A 12,603-nucleotide genomic window follows, 5' to 3' on the forward strand; every position below is an offset into this window, starting at 1 on the left:
GTGAAAAATGTACCAGTTATTCATACAGCACATTTATATATTCTTATAAATTTTTAAGCACAAAATTGTTAAATATTAATCAACATTCTAATATAAATTATTAGCTGATGCATTAGTCCAGCTGCTTCCACTGATGCTTGCCCTGCTGTCAAGGAAGACCTCATGGATATCTCCTCTAATATAGCTGGTTTGCTGAGGTTCAGTATTGCTTTTTTGTCTTAAGAGGAGCATTTTCTTTTTCTTTTTTTCTTTTTTTTTAGGCAAGGCAACCCTTGGTTGACCTCACAGATTGCAAGGACTTTGTCAGCTTACAATGCCTTATTTTTTATTTTTTATGCCTACAGTACCGGGTTTTCCTAGGTGGTCTCCCATCCAAGTACTAACCAGGCCCGACCCTGCTTAGCTTCTGAGATCAGACAGGATCGGGCTTGTTCAGGGTGGCATGGCTGTAGACTAAGAGGAAGCACTTTCAGAACCACCATTTCCAGCAGCTCTTCTGATCTTTGCAATGGTACTGAGCTGCAGCAGCTTTGATTTCTCTTCCACCAACCCAGAAAGGCTCTTATGTATCCCGTTCCCCAATGAAGAGCTCATCTGTCTGAGCTCTTCCCCTGAGTTAATGATGACCCTTTCTAGGTGACCCTTTCTAGGTGAGTAGAAATGGATGGAGGTATAGCAGGTGAAGGAGGTCAGAGGTAAAGGAAACTATGAAGACTTGTGATGAGGTATCAGAGATGAGTGGGAAGGGAGGAAATTAAAGAATGGGAGGGGAAGGAAAGATTAGGAATAAAAACAGAAAGATTAGGAATAAAAACAGCATCTGAAATAGCAATACCCCAACAAAATACAAATGTTTTGATATGAAAGCAATGAATTTACAATACAAAAAATTACTTGAATCATGGGTGCTGAGAACAATACTGTGATTACTACATACAAAGTCTCAAGATCGGCATTGCTGTTGCTGAAGTAGAGTGAAGCCACAGCTAGCATTCACTGTAAGAGATGGCTAGAGCTTCTGGAGTAAAGTCTGTAATCATGGCAAGAAGAAAGACATAAGGGAAGCTTTTAGCTACACTGAGGAGAAATAAAGTTGGAAATCACTCACTGCAGAGTGACATCGGACTTAGCCATTATCACCTGCCAGTGTGGAAAGCAGTCAACTCTCCAGCCACATTCAGTGTAGTATACTTATTGGTTTTGACAAATTCTGGTGGGTACACTGTAACATGGTTCAATCTGCGTTGAATTTGCAATATTTGACTTGCTATGAATTGGTATTTTCCAGTCAGCTTTTTAAAAAGGGATTACATAGCAAGAAATAAAATCTTGTATTTACCCACATTGTTTTCATTTCCATTTCTCTTCATTCCATTGGGTAGATTTGTGTTATCATCATCTAATGTGGACTTCCTTCTGCTTGAAAGACATTTTTTTTCTCTTAATGTTCCCTGTCTCTTTGTTTTCCCTTTCCGGCACTCATACAGATATTTGTACTTGTATTTATATTCTCTAAATCACTTGAATTATTAAATTTTCCCTTTTCTTTATTTTTTCTTGTTGTCTTTTAGGGTAATTCCTCAACATAACATTTGAACTCATTAATTTATAGTTTACTTGTATCAATTCTATTATAAATCTCATACACGAAGTTCTTTCTTTAGACTATTTTCATGTTTAATATTTTCAATTAGTTCTTCTGTTAACAATTAACAGTTTTTGTTTGTTCCTGCTCTATATTATTATTTATCTTTGAGAATTTTTTAAATTTTATTTTGGCTCATCTATTAATATTACTTTATTTAGTATAAGTTTTTAGTTTGTTATATTTCATTTAGACCGGTGTTCTACTCAAAAGTCTCATAGATTTTCCTGGGAGCAAATTTTCCTAGATAAATCAGCTAGCTTAGGTGATGTTATTCCAAGATATGGGGTGAAAGACTTCTTCAACTTAGGGAGTGGGTGATGTAGGAACAACTGCAAAGCTAATGACCCATTTGTTCTAAATTTGTTCTGACACTTTTCCGTTTGACCACTTCTATCACGAGGTAGCTCACTCTTCATAAAACCAATACTTTTATGACACCACTTTGCCTTGGGGGTATGAGGGTGAAGAGGAGGAACTTTTGGTTCTGCCTGTACTTGTTTTTATCTGCTCACCCCATTTTCTTCTCTCCTAGTCTCTGGCTATTGTTATACCTTTTATGTCCATATCCTATAAGTCCCAAAATATGTTTTATAATTTTTGCTTAAAGAGTCAATTATCTTTTAATGAATTATATCTAATTAGCCAACAAATGAAGTCAAGCAGAATTACTTCACCAAAGAAGATATGCTGATTGCAAATAAGCACACGAAAACTAGGTTAATATCAATAGACATTAGACATTAGAGAAGAAATTTAAAACTAAGATAGATACTACTACATAATTATTAGAATATCTAAAATTAAAAAGTATGATCATACTTGGATTTGGAGCACTTGTATTTCTCATATGCTACTGGTTGAAATGTAAAATGATAAAACACTTTGGAAAACTTTATGATAGTCTCTTAAAAAGTTAAACATATACCTGCCATGTCAGGTATGAAACGACCTAGTCATTTCACTCCTATATATTTGCCCAAGAGAAATAAAATTATGTGTCTGTATCAAGACTTGTATATGAGTGTCTGTACTAGTTTTGTGGTAGCCAAAAACTGAAAACAATCCAGATGTCAAAAAAAGAATCACATATCGATACATGCAACAACATGGATGCATCTCAAAGCAATTATGCTGAATGAAAGAAGCTAACATAAAATAGTACATATTATATATTTTATTTATGTCAATTTATAGAAAATGCACACAGATATGTAAAGACAGTAAGAAAGTATGTGATTGTCTGGAGATAAGTAAGAAAGTATGTGATTGGAGACAGTAAGAAAGTATGTGATTGTCTGGAGTAAGAAAGTATGTGATTGTCTGGATGATGAAACCTTTGGGGGTGAAGAACATGCATTATCTTGATTGTGGTGATGTGTGTCTGTGTGTGTGTGTGTGTGTGTGTCTGTGTGTGTGTATGTAGAGAGAGAGAGAGAGAGAGAGAGAGAGAGAGAGAGAGAGAGAGATCTCACCTAGCCTGTACTCTCAGAGAGAAGGAGATGGCAAAGTGAATGAAGTAAGTGAAGACAATCCAAACAAGAAAAAGCAAAGACCTGCAACAGTGAGTCACCACTACTAGCATTTGGCAGAGACTCAAAGAGAGGCAGCAGAGTGGAAAAGCTTTAGAGCAGAAAAAAGAAAAGGTTATAGGCATGCCTTGGTTGGAATCTCTTGGCTTGAGTAAACTGTAGGTCGGAATACTAAAGCCGAGCATACTATGGGATGGGAAGGGGTGTAATTTGGCTCTCTCTGATTGGTCTTAAGTTGGAAGCAAAGACAAAAATAAGGAAGCTGGTAGTTATTAATTAGCCATCTGGGCCAATTGCTACACAGATTTTTTTTGTCTTGCTGTACAGAGAGACAGAGTCAGAGGTGAAGAAAGAGAAAGAAATAGCGAGAGAGAGATAGCCAAATACCTCATTGTACTTTTCTAGTCTGGTATTACACTGTAGAACTTTCATCATAACATATAATCCTACTTAAAATATTCACTCTTAAACTAGAAAATTCATGAAAGTTCCATGTTTTCTAAGATTCTTCAATATGATCTTTTAACTCTAGGCTCTTTTAAATTCTAACCTCAAAATGACATTTAGATTTCTGACAGTGGCTCTGAACGCATCAATTTGTCCTTTTTTTAATTGTTACACACAATGCTTTATATCAGCTCTTCATTTTATTTCTATGGGATGCTCAAAGATATCTAAAGATGTTAATGCCTGTTTTTAAGAGGATTTACAAAAAATTATGGTATCTAAATGTAAATATAATAAAAATAAGCAGTGGAGAAGAAAATTGGGTTTCTGAGACAAAGATTAGAGGAAATAGAGGTAATAGTTTGATAAAAGCAATGTTCCCAGGGTATCTACATTAGGCAGTTGCAGATGGGGTTGGGAAGGGGGTGGCAAGGGGGTGGGAAGGGGGTAGAGAAGAGACTGGAAATTCAGAGAGTGTTTCAAAGGATTTTTCAGCTTTCAAGGTCACTATTAACATGCAGAGAAATAAAGCACATATGTAGGATATAAGTAATAGAATGAGATAAGAGAAAACTCAGTGGTTCCAGGGAGCCAAATCTTTATTTAAAAAGGATATTTTTTTTTCTTATTTCTGTACATCTGAAGAAAAAACACTAGATGAATAATACTAAAAACCACACTCCCCTAAAACATGAATAAAGAGCTCTTAAGAACTCTTCATTTTCAAGTATTTATTGATTTTAATGCATGAGCTTTCCTCAGATAATGTTTTTAAAATAAGTAGTTTATTCTTCAAATACTTATTAAGTAAACCAGGGAAGTATTAAAGTGATATGTACCCCCAAATTAGCATAAATCTTATAATTTTTGAATGAAAAATGAAAAAGTATTGATTGATTAGAACAACAAAAGTCTCTTTATTTTCAATAAACATTTTTTACTTCATATTAGGAAAAAAAATGGTTTTCCTAAGGGAAATGCTTTCTGAAAATCTCTATTTGGACTTTCAATGGCAGACAGTTCACTAGCAGTGAGAGAAACTAAAGTAATAAGTAAGAACTCCGGCTTTAAAATCAGACACATCTGTGTTCAAATCTCAGCTCTGTATCCATTCCCTGTGTGCTCATGGAAACCTCCTTTAAACTAGGGCTTATTTTATTCATCATAAAATGATATGATAATATCAAAACAATAATAGAAATCATATAATTTCAGTATGGGCATTTTCAAAGGCCTCACTAGGTGTTAGGCTGGTAAGTATTTCATAGGAATTGTCACACTTTTATTCTTATAGCAGCTCTATGAGTTATGTACTATTATCATCATTTCAGTTTTATAGATGAGGCTATGGAGTCACAGAGAGGTGAAGTGATTTGCCCAAAAGTCACACAGCTGGTGAGTGAGAGAAAAAGGCTGTGAACTCAGGCAGTCTGTTTCCCTCATCTGCGTTTGCTGTGCTTTTATGAGGATTACATGAGATAATGCTTGTGTCATGCTTTCCATAATTTACCAAATAGACATTTGGAAAAAGGTAATATTATTGGTTATTATAGAAATAAACTCTTCTACATTAGATGAGCCTCTATAAGATATATAATGAATGAGCTCTATCACATTTCATTAACCATTTTTTAGGGAATTGATTCAGATATAATGCTAGCAAAATAAGACTGAACTTTAGATTTGATGCTTTGATTGAAATAAATATATATATCCTTTGTGACAAAATTTTTTAAGCTTTAAATGACTAAAATTTTAGCGTTGTGCCCTTTATTTGTTAATCTGTTTAGGACTACCTGTCTAGAAAAACCACAAACCAAGTAACATTCGGAAAGCCATGTATTGTTTGGCCTGGCTGAATCTACAAGATCAGATGAACTTGGAAATTGGCAAATATGTTCTTTGCTTTGTATCAGTATTATTGCTCCTGTAATTTGAGGAACTGCTAATAAACACATGTGCTGAAAATGTCAATAAGGATTTACAAGTAAACCATGCTTTCTCGTTTGCACTATTTCCACCCCCGTTCTTTTCTTTGGAAATTCTGGAGAATATGTTTTGCTCGTTGCAAAATATTTAGATAGATTCTACTAGGATTAAGTCATGTTGAAGATGGAGTGAAAATTGTTAGTTCTCATAGAAAAATATCAGTTACATACTAACATGGGAGCTAACTTTTATAAAACTATGACCATGAAGCCTAGGCAGACCTGAAAAACTATAACTAATCTTTGTAGTCGTAACTTCCAATTCAATAATAAATACCTTTGGAAACTGTAGCCTATCAGATTAGAATAAAACCCAATCTGAGACCTGTAAATAAATCATTACTAGGGGCAAAGGTGCATTTTAAAGTAACTGAAAACTTAAGAAGTAATATTGGACTGCTAGTGGCCCCAGCTTCTTATACATCACTTCTGATGCTGGTGAGAAAAGAGAAGTTTCTTTTATAAATGACTGTGTAAGGATTAGAAGATCCACAAAAATTTCAAGACGTAAAGTAATAGCTTCTATCCACTCTCCGGTCTTTTCTCCAACCTTCCTGTGATCATCTCTCCTGAGACCAGGTGAAAATAAAATGAAAAAGTGGACGTGGAAACACAGTTGACGATTTATTTTCTGTGATTAAAAAGAAAAATAAAATGTGTCAATTATACCTCAGTAAAGCTGGAAAAAAAGAAAGCAATGCTCAGTGACTTAGAAAATTGTTCTCCTGTATTCACTCTTATGCATAAATACAGCAAAGTAAAGGTATATAAAACAGAGTTAATGTAAATTTATATAAAACAGAATTGCTTATGAAAAGACCAAGTAAGTTTTGCTTTTATCAGTGGCTAAAAACATTAAAACAGATGATGATTGAGTCATAGGAAAACTCTCACTTTAAGAAAAGATTGATAATTTATGAAGTCAAAGCAAAATAATCCCATGACAATAATGAAAAATAATCTATGTTTACAAAAAGACTGCATGACTTTGATAGCAATAAGAAGCTGAAGTGCAAGAAAGAGGAGTTCATTGATTTAGAGGGTTTGAAAAAAGTGGTCAAAAGTTTTTTTTTGTTTTTTTTGTCTTTTGTTTTACTGTTGTTTTTAATCTCCACCTTTGACTATATGTTTTGATAAGCTCTGAGAACAAACCAAGGTAGATGCTAAAGCGACACATGCGAGTGAAATCTATAGTGGCATCTCTGTGGAAGTGGCAGACCAAATTTATATGGCCTTTCTCAGCAGTTGGTGGCTGCCCAGACAGTGGAGCCAGGTTGTGGAATTACTTCTGATTTTCATCTTGTTTACAATTACAATTATAGCTGTTAATCATGGCTAATTGAGAGCACAGTAAAAAATCTGTCACTTGTAGAGTGGAAATAGTGTTTAGAATTCCTGTAAATGAAGCTCCTGTGAAACATTTGGATAGAGAGAGCAGAAATGAGGAAGGAGGTGGTTTGAGTCATGGCCCCAGGGATATTAAACTGTCATTGACTGTTCTGAATTGAACTGGAATGGCTAAATAGAGTAAAATTGAAAAAGAAAGACTGGCTGTTTGCCCCATGAAGGCTTAAGAACCTCCTAGCAGGTGCCAGAATAGCTTCTGGAATAGATGGCTCCAGAATGCTGCTGCCAAAGCTCCAGAGAACTCCCCACCACATTAGCCTCCTAGACACCATCCCAGATCCTAGGATGCATCTATTCTGTGGTAGTTCTCTTCCTAGGCCCAGGTACTGTCTATAAATTTCCAGTGCTGTGACACTGACCAGCAACACTCAGCCAGCAGAAGCATGAACGTGCTTAAGCAGAACCAAACCCAGAGATCCTAAATAACAAGGGGATCTTTTATAAGACTAACAAAGTAGAATAGATGAAGCTGTCACAGAAATCTTACATTTTATCCTAAAGTAAGCAGTGTAAATATGCCTAACAGTATGTACATTATGTAATCTTTATAACAACCATATAAACTTTAAATTGTAAAAATGCCCATTTTGCAAATAAGAAAAGTTACTGCATTTTGTACATGACCACAAATACAGTGATTGGCAGGGCAGTGACTCAAACTCTGACCATGATTCCATATTGCAGCTCCTTCTACAGAATGTTGTTTGGCTGTGAAATCTAAACAAATCTAAATAAATGATGAGTCAGAAAAAGAACAAGGCTAAAAACAGTCATGAAAATAAAACAAAGTACTTTAAAACACCAAACGTAGGAAAAATTTTAATGTTGATTTTACAATGGCTTTGTGTATATTCCAGATATTTTATTTTCCAACGTCTCCTTCCCCTCCTGGTTCCAGTAACCTCCCTAGTAGGATATTGTCACCTTAAGCTTTCACTTTCTTCTCTTTCATTCCTGTCCTGAGTCCTAACCCCAATGGATCCCAAATTATTTTTATCTGCCTTATCAATTTTATCTCTTCAGCCTGTCTTCTATCTTCGGATACAATGTATACTCCAAACTGGCCTGTATCTAGAGCTCTGTACAAATACAGAATAGGAGTGTTATGCCTAGATGTGTTGAGATTAGTGGTAGCCATAGCCTCATACACTCCCCACTGGCATTTCTACATTAAGGATGCCATGACAGGAGACCTACTAGCATAATTCCTTCCAGAATCACTCTCAACCTCATCCTCATTGCCAACCCATCCCTTGCAATTACCCAGGTATTAGCGAAGGTATGAATACAAAGAAAATTCATTCCACATCAGTACTGGGCCTTATCTAGTTCTATTACGCCTGTTACTCTCTTCTAAGAAGACGTACTTCAAGAAAAAGGCTTTAACTTTCTTGTACTGAGTTATTTAGGTTTTATTGAGAAGAAATGGCTGCCATTTGGTTTGGAGAGTTCTTACAAGTAGAGGCGAAAGATACACACTACAGTATTAGTTAGTTTTTATATCCAAAAACAAGGAATTTCAGCAGTTAGGTTATTACTGACTTAAATACATGTAGAAGACAGACTAAGGCCAACGAGTGTTCCGGATATACTAGAAACGTTATAATCCTTTTCTATCATGGAAAGAGATGATTAGGCTAGGGAAGTGGAGTTTTGAAAAAGAGAGCAATTGGGCTCTAATATTGAGAATGAGATGAGAGCATGTGCAGTAATCACTAAACTGAGTCCCGTCTAGATTTGCTATTTTTTACTGATACGATGTTTTTATTTATGTCATCATTCAGAGATTTCATAAGGTTGATTATTATCTTTAGTTTCCTAAATATTCTGCTAAAATAGTATTAAATATCTCTGTTAGAACATGATTCTTATTGTTATTTATCCTCAATCACTCTGATCTTAGAAAAAATGTATTTGAGGGTGACAGAAATAGTTAACTCTGTGCATTTAGTGTTTAACTATGCTTAGCACATTTATACACTATAAATATATTTACATAAATAAATACAGTAATTTCTTCCATTTAGCAGATCATCATTTAACTGATTTTTGAAGTGTGAGGAAGTCATGCAGAGGGGCTATTCTTCAGTAAATTTTTTTTTATATCGTCCTAGTTTTCCTCTACTGAAAATCAAGTAGTAGCGTAGGTTTCTTCTTGTATCTTTCTTTCCTATAGAACACAAGCCCGTAAAGAAGGTGGGCTAATTTTTATCTCCTGTTGCAGCATTTTGACTCATGTACATGAAAGCCATCAGTTCCCTTTCCCTTACACCCCCTCCCCCGCAAACATTTAGTTAATTACTAAAAGAAATGTTTTTCTAAGTATCTACAAATATCAACCTTGATATTCACTTAAGTCAATCGTGTCCCCTCATAATAAATAAAATAATAAGAGCAAACAACACTTATCATATACCAGGTACTCTTTTAGAAGGGTATATATGTATTTTATATATACTGTGGCATTTAATATAATAACCTGTGAGGTAGTTACTAAGGGATTAAACATTATCCTCATTTTACAGTTGAAAAAGAGGAGGCAAAGAGAATTTGAGTAATTTCCCTAAGGTCTCACAACTATTCAACAGTGTTAGGCAGTCCAGTCCCATGAAACAAAGGTTTCGACGTTTATGCTAAAATGACCTTGAATCTTTAACTATTAAATATGAGGCTATACTAGATGAGTTCTTAATTTTCTGTAAAATTCTAAAATAAACTATGGTATTCTATAGTAGGTATGAATGATTAACAAGCCAGGTTAATACACATGCTGAGATAGATTTTAAAAAAGGAACTTGCTAACCACAACTGGTCAGTGTTTTGGCAAGATTAAATAAACTTCATTCAGAGCAGAGATATTTTCTGTAAAAGTTACTTTTCTAAGCTTCTTAAAAGAGTCATCTTGGAAAATAGCCTATGCCAAAGATAGATCTAGGTCCTACTTATTTTAATGTGATCTCATTTATAAATGAAAGCCTAGTCTTTCCACTATCCTTTTCGTAATTGGATATGCATTCTAAAATTATTTTTTAAATATCATTTAAGTGACTATACAGTCATTTTTAGAAGGTTTTTATTTAATACGCACGTCATGAGATATTTATTGTTTTAAACGCATGTTATACTCCTACGTCATGAAAACCTTTTGCTCAAGTTACTGAAGAATACAAAATTCTGCTAAATAAATAGATTACATTAGTCATCTAACAAGGATAGGAGAGCACAGCACAACTCGTGGAAGCACTTTATGGACATGTTAGTTTTCACCTCAGTCAGATCATCCTATTTTTTTTTGTCTGTGTCAAAATACAGAAAGGGGTTAAGAACCAGATAGGAGAATTTGCTCTAGAATATCTAAGAAAGTCCCATGAAGAATGAGACTTGACTAGTTTCATGTTAGTCAGTGGTATATGTTAAATTATTAATGACATGAATAATTAGATATAAGGAATGAGATAAAATTATCTCATCATATGAATATATTGGGACATGAAAATTTTAGGTTCTATAGAAACTGCAGATGTAATATATGCTGTATGTAAACAGATAATTTTATCTTCCATTGTCTTAGAAACTAAAAGCTTCATTTCAATTATTCAACTTCAAGAGCAAATTGGCAATCCATTTGTATTAAGAATTCTGACTTCCCAGAATAGATCACAGATTCTTAGACTTCTACCAAAAAGAAAAAAAAAAAAAAAATTACATTCCTTCTAGCCAGTATACACATTTTTATAATCTTTGTATTGTCCCACATGCTACATGAATGTACATATTTATAGTTTGAGCTGAATTTTTATGACTTGGAATGGTGGAAGATTTAAGACAGTGTCTAACCTTGGTTGAACATTATGAGTCAGGTTTTGTTCTATGTGATTTATATTAATAGAGTCCTTCAATTTTCACCACAATTCTATGAGGAAACAAATTTATTTTCATACAAAACTAAAAACCTTTAAAGCAAAATGGAGTAGGTTTAAAAGTTGGCAGTCTGACAACAAAACTCTCTTAAATACTGCATGGTAATAATGCCTCTAAAATAATATGTATCACAACACTATTTCTTGCCACCACTGAGAACTAAGCAGAGTTGTAAAAGGAAATAAAATAGTATTGACAATTAAAATATAAAATATTTTTCTAATATGTGTCAGGAAGTAAAAACTCTTCCTCTGTTGTCTTATATCATAGCACTGAGACCTGTAAATTAAATAGACAAAAGACAGATTAACAGGAAAAAAGGAATACAAATTTCATTTAATGTTAACGTTTTAATTTTTTATGCGAAGGGTAGCTTTCATAGAAAAGTCAAGATCCAAAGAAGCAGTTAACCTTCAGTGGCTTATATATCATTTTGACAAAGGACAACAAATTTTGGAGAAGTGAATAGATAAAGGAAAAGGGGTTTGTGATTCTAAGGATGATAAATTATAGAGGGTAAATATTATTTTGTAAATTTTGTAAGATTTTATGCAGACTCATTATGGTACTGCCTCCATCTCTGATGGTGAAGATAGTTCTTCCTTCTTGGTATGAGAAAAAAGGACACCTTCACAAGGGAAATTTATGCCCTGCTTTAGGCACATAGAGAGAGGGTATCCCATGTCTTTTTAAATTTTTTTTTCAAATGCCTTAAGCTCAAAATAATCTTTATGCTAAAGTGGCATATTTTGGAGTGGCATATTGTGACCTTCTTCACATGGAAATCAAAATATGGATGTTTAAAATAAAAACATGGTGTGTAGGAAACGCACTTGTATCCAACAGCAGCAACGGAAGTGAAGGGCCAGTTGCTGGAGGGCCTTCAAGGCTCTAGTCAAGCATTAAGAAAGGTCAGTCATTCTTAGTCATATAGAAATGTAAAGAGATAAACTTCCTAAAAGCTATTTCCTGTTTTTCTGACTATAATACATACTTGACAAAAAGAGGGGAAAAGGTTACTACATATTGATACGCTTAGTATTTAGGAGTATAATTATGATATAAGTAAGAACGGATGAAGAGGGTAAGCCAGCTGGATCGGGTACCATACAACTGATTAAAAAATTTAAGAGCACTGAAATTTTTTTCTGAAGAGGAGTAGTAAAGCCCACAACACCTGTCACCATTTTATATCCAATCATCTGGAAGAACAGTTGGTACAAAAAATACACTAACCCACAGGCATTAGTCAGAGCTGGCTTCGTATGTAATCAAAGTGTTGTTCAATGTATTTGCATTAGTTTGAAGTGGCACAAGGGGCAGTAGGAGAGAGAGAATTCCCAAGCCCTTTGTAAGGATGTGCAGACAATTACTGGACTGTCATTCATAGGCCAAAAGAAATGAATGTAAAACAATTATTAAATAGTTTTAGTCTTTCCTTTTACTTAACTGACTTGTGGGTTTACCAGTGCTCTCCAGACGAATGCCCACAGCACACTGATTCTCCAGGATGCCCACACAACTCTGCCTAACAGTAGAGTCGAATGCTTCCAACAACAGGAGTATTTTTTCCAAAACTTGTTTATGCCATTTTTGTAATTATTTTAATTACTTGATTTAATTAAGCTAAATGCTTTCAACATTGCATAAAAATTGTGATATT

General features: G+C 34.4%; 1 pseudogene; it reads right to left on the reverse strand.

Moving 5' to 3' along the window:
* Positions 1-335: 335 nt before the first annotated feature.
* On the reverse strand, positions 336-454 carry LOC112481017 (annotated as a pseudogene).
* Between the last annotated feature and the right edge of the window lie 12,149 nt (positions 455-12,603).

The sequence above is a fragment of the Pteropus alecto genome, unplaced genomic scaffold, assembly GCF_000325575.1.
Source record: "Pteropus alecto unplaced genomic scaffold, ASM32557v1 scaffold20, whole genome shotgun sequence".
Lineage (NCBI taxonomy): Eukaryota > Metazoa > Chordata > Mammalia > Chiroptera > Pteropodidae > Pteropus > Pteropus alecto.